Raw genomic sequence first — 5,000 nt, 5'->3', positions numbered from 1 at the left:
AGATTAAGCCATGCATGTCTCAGTGCAAGCCGTATTAAGGCGATACCGCGAATGGCTCAATATATCAGTTTTGGTTCCTTAGATCTTACTCAGTTACTTGGATAACTGTGGTAATTCTAGAGCTAATACATGCAATCAGAACTCTGACCAGTGATGGGATGAGTGCTTTTATTAGATCAAAACCAATCGACGGAGGGCCCCGCGTCTGAAGTCGTTAATTTTGATGAATCTGGATAACTTTTGCCGATCGCATGGTCCAGTACCGGCGACGCATCTTTCAAATGTCTGCCTTATCAACTTTCGATGGTAGTTTCTGCGACTACCATGGTTGTCACGGGTAACGGGGAATCAGGGTTCGATTCCGGAGAGGGAGCCTGAGAAACGGCTACCACATCCAAGGAAGGCAGCAGGCGCGCAAATTACCCACTCCCGGCACGGGGAGGTAGTGACGAAAAATAACGATACGGGACTCTTACGAGGCCTCGTAATCGGAATGAGTACACTTTAAATATTTTAACGAGGAACAATTGGAGGGCAAGTCTGGTGCCAGCAGCCGCGGTAATTCCAGCTCCAATAGCGTATACTAAAATTGTTGCGGTTAAAAAGCTCGTAGTTGCATTTGTGCGCCGCGCTGTCGGTGCACCGCATCCGCGGTGATACTGACACGTCTGCGGAGCATATCGTCGGTGAGCCGGCGGTAATACGCCGGTTCAATATCAAAATCCTATCGCGGTGCTCTTCGGTGAGTGTCGAGGTGGGCCGACAATTTTACTTTGAACAAATTAGAGTGCTCAAAGCGGGCTCAAAATGCTGCTTGAATATTTCGTGCATGGAATAATAGAATATGATCTCGGTTCTATTTTGTTGGTTTTCAGAACTCCGAGGTAATGATTAATAGGGATAACTGGGGGCATTCGTATTGCGACGTTAGAGGTGAAATTCTTGGATCGTCGCAAGACGAACATCAGCGAAAGCATTTGCCAAAGGTGTTTTCATCAATCAAGAACGAAAGTTAGAGGTTCGAAGGCGATTAGATACCGCCCTAGTTCTAACCGTAAATATGTCATCTAGCGATCCGCCGACGTTACTACAATGGCTCGGCGGGCAGCTTCCGGGAAACCAAAGATTTTGGACTCCGGGGGGAGTATGGTTGCAAAGCTGAAACTTAAAGGAATTGACGGAAGGGCACCACCAGGAGTGGAGCCTGCGGCTTAATTTGACTCAACACGGGAAATCTCACCAGGCCCGGACACCGGAAGGATTGACAGATTAACAGCTCTTTCTTGATTCGGTGGGTGGTGGTGCATGGCCGTTCTTAGTTGGTGGAGCGATTTGTCTGGTTAATTCCGGTAACGAACGAGACTCTAGCCTGCTAAATAGGCGTCGTCATTTAGGTGTGCGTGGCTCCGTCACGCAACTCACTGGCGACGTATTAAAATTCTTCTTAGAGGGACCGGCGGCTTCGAGCCGCACGAGATTGAGCAATAACAGGTCTGTGATGCCCTTAGATGTCCTGGGCCGCACGCGCGCTACACTGAAGGAATCAGCATGTTCTCCCTGGCCTAGAGGCCCGGGCAACCCGCTGAAACTCCTTCGTGCTGGGGATTGGGGTTTGCAATTATCCCCCATAAACGAGGAATTCCTAGTAAGCGCGAGTCATAAGCTCGCGTTGATTACGTCCCTGCCCTTTGTACACACCGCCCGTCGCTACTACCGATTGAATGATTTAGTGAGGTCTTCGGACCGACACGCGGTGGCTTCACGGCCGTCGGCGTTGCTGGGAAGTTGACCAAACTTGATCATTTAGAGGAAGTAAAAGTCGTAACAAGGTTTCCGTAGGGGAACCTGCGGAAGGATCATTAACGTGTTGTCGTTGTTGTCGTCGCGCTGTTTTTGTTGTCGTTGTGCACACACAACACACACGATGAACGATGATGGACGATGATGGTGATGATAATATTTATATATCCTAAACACCCAAAACTCAAAAAAGAGACTCTGTTCGACGGTGGGTGGCGCATCTCGCGCCGCCACCCGACGAACGTATCTCGCGTCGCGCTCGTCGTAACTTCAACGTAGACTGGTATACAAATCCGCTACCACGAGTTGATACCTCGACGAGAGCGCTCGTCAATCGAACGCACATAACGAGAACACGCGAGAGCGTCATTGTTGCGGTAGGCGCGCTTGTATCGTGTGTCGTGTATCGTTATACCACAAACATAATATATGTATGTACATACATATGTAACATTTGTAACTTGTAACATTTAACACACACAATATTATCCATGCGGTAGTGGTGTAAAAACTATTACCCTGGACGGTGGATCACTTGGCTCGCGGGTCGATGAAGAACGCAGTTAACTGCGCGTCATAGTGTGAACTGCAGGACACATTTGAACATCGACATTTCGAACGCACATTGCGGTCCGTGGAGACACATCCAGGACCACTCCTGTCTGAGGGCCGGCTGTATAAAATACAAATGCCACATTGCGCCCTTACGGGGGCGCACATGACGGTTCATTGTGACGTCGACTAATAGTCCTCGTCCCAATGTCCGTTTAAATATCAACGATGAACCACACACGTGTCGATTGTGATGATGATCATGCGACGACGTTTACACAAACGTTGTCGAACGACCGGCGGTGTGCCGCCTGCGGACAGTGCATGATATGCGAAATATCTCATATCGCGCACATATACGCTAGCGGCGCGCTCGACTCTTCGAAATACTTTTGCCGCATGGCGGTGTATGTATAGAGAGGGTTGAGCGTGTGTGTACGCACGCACCGTGTTATGTGTCGTGAGTGATTTAATATCGTCGCGATCTTCGCGCAATACACACAGTAGGCGGACTCGACGTCCGAAGAGCGCATCGACGCCGTCGTCGTTCCTCCGGGACGGTTGCGTCGTCGTAACGCTGACGGATATCGCGTCTGCCTCATTTTTTTATCGTTGGCCTCAGATCAGGGAGGATCACCCGCCGAATTTAAGCATATTAGTAAGCGGAGGAAAAGAAACTAACTAGGATTTCCTTAGTAGCGGCGAGCGAACAGGAAAGAAGCCCAGCACTGAATCCCGCCGTTGTTCAGGCGGCGGGAGATGTGGTGTTCGGGAGGTTCCGCTTTCTCGTCGCGGTCGCTCCTGTCCAAGTTCGTCTTGAACGGGGCCGTTTTCCCGCAGAGGGTGCCAGGCCCGTAGCGACGGAGGACCGTGGCGAGAGGGACTCTCCTTAGAGTCGGGTTGCTTGAGAGTGCAGCCCTAAGTGGGTGGTAAACTCCATCTAAGGCTAAATATTACCGCGAGACCGATAGCGAACAAGTACCGTGAGGGAAAGTTGAAAAGAACTTTGAAGAGAGAGTTCAAGAGTACGTGAAACCGTTCAGGGGTAAACCTGCGAAACTCGAATGAACGAACGGAGAGATTCATCGTCATTCCGCGGCGTACGGACGCGCGCCTCGATGTCGTCGGCCTCGGTCGGCTGGCACGACGCGCGTCCGTCGACGTCCGCGGACGGCGTGCACTTCTCTCTTAGTAAATGCATCGCGACCCGTTCGATGTCGGTCTAAGCGCCGTTCGGGAGCCCCATTGTACCTTCACGGGTATAGTGGGACCGCGACGGTGGCCGACCGGCCGTCGGACGGTAGTTCTGACGAAACGCGCACGCGTTTTCAACGCGTCCGGCCCGACGCAAGTCAACGTCGTATCCAACGTACCGCCCAAGCGCGGACGTAGGTGCGGCGCGTCTGTTGTTGCAGCCGTGCAGTCTCGGACTGTGCGCGTCTCTGTCGGCGATGATTCAGTTTCGGGCACTCGCAGGACCCGTCTTGAAACACGGACCAAGGAGTCTAGCATGTATGCGAGTCATCTATACTTATAATAAATCTGTAGAGAGGTCAATTCTGTACATTGAATATATTTAAAAAAAACCAATGGGGGATGTTTAGTAACGGATACTGATACCGAATCTGCAATTTATAATTTTCTTTTCTGTCTGTCTGTCTGTCTGTCTGTCTGTCTGTCCTCCGTCTGTATGTGTCGCTATCACGTAAAAACTACCGAATAGAATGCACTGAATTTTGGTATATGCATAGAATAAGTAGTGGAGCAAGTTCTAGGATACTTTTTATAGCATAAAATTCCAAAGATTTTTAGAAAATTGAAAAAAATACGTAGAAATCGTTTGAACCTGCGTTTCCCTATAGAGACCATAGATGGCGTTGCAAACCATTTCACAACATTCGCATAAAGTTAACGCAGCGTCTGCCGTATCGATACCTGTTGTTCGCACCAACCAATAGATGGCGTTATAGCTCGCAACAAAGCATGTTTCTTTCTAATTCATTTATTTTGATGGCTTTATTGTAAAAAAATACCTTTGAAACATGCTATACATTTATAGGATTTTCAAACATAAATGTTGTATGATATATTACACAAAAATGTTGGTTTACGTGGGTCCGGTGCGGTCGGGATATCCTAGATGGCCAACAGAGTAATTTCGTTTGTTGTCGTTGTTCGCCGCAACTAACAGATGACGTTGTTGTTCGAAACACATATAACCAAATTAATTGGTTGCATTAAGGAAATAAATTGGATAGCTATGAAACAGACTATGTGGTAAGTTTTAAAAAATAAACAACGGATGATATATAAAAAATAATTACGGGTTACGCGGTTTCGGACGTATCATCGCAAGTATACATTATTACGCGTGTGAAGAGCTCCGGCGCAGACAGGTTTGTCAGTACCTATAATAATATTCTGAATCCAGACGGGTAAGCAATGGTCAGTCTATAATAAGATATTATGTTTTACACTGTAAACTGGTACGGATACAGACGAGAGCAGAAAAGAAGGTAACCACAAGAAATCAGGCCTGCCTGAGCCTGTGCCACATTGTGTGCCCTTCGGGTCCCTTTCGTAAATAACCATTAGATGACAAAAGAGTTGTTAGCATATTTATGTGTAGGTGTATCGAGTGCTTCGCA

At 48.3% G+C, this 5,000-nt stretch overlaps 2 non-coding genes and 1 pseudogene across 2 annotated transcripts in view; all 3 read left to right on the top strand.

The window, feature by feature from the left end:
• LOC142985708 (small subunit ribosomal RNA) overlaps positions 1-1,862 on the top strand; it is a 1,902-nt gene extending 40 nt beyond the window's left edge. Inside the window, exon 1 of the ribosomal RNA XR_012960255.1 lies at positions 1-1,862. This exon is cut by the window's left edge and continues 40 nt beyond it. This is a non-coding gene — a ribosomal RNA (small subunit ribosomal RNA).
• A 453-nt stretch (positions 1,863-2,315) lies between these two features.
• On the top strand, positions 2,316-2,472 carry LOC142985712 (5.8S ribosomal RNA). The gene has a single exon (XR_012960259.1). It is a non-coding gene; the product is annotated as a 5.8S ribosomal RNA (ribosomal RNA).
• A 493-nt stretch (positions 2,473-2,965) lies between these two features.
• The window catches only part of LOC142985691 (large subunit ribosomal RNA), a 5,118-nt pseudogene continuing 3,083 nt past the window's right edge, over positions 2,966-5,000 (top strand).

Source organism: Anticarsia gemmatalis, chromosome 30 (genome assembly GCF_050436995.1).
Source record: "Anticarsia gemmatalis isolate Benzon Research Colony breed Stoneville strain chromosome 30, ilAntGemm2 primary, whole genome shotgun sequence".
Lineage (NCBI taxonomy): Eukaryota > Metazoa > Arthropoda > Insecta > Lepidoptera > Erebidae > Anticarsia > Anticarsia gemmatalis.
Note: the sequence above shows the minus strand (reverse complement) of the source record. Positions and strands in the feature narration are given on the sequence as shown.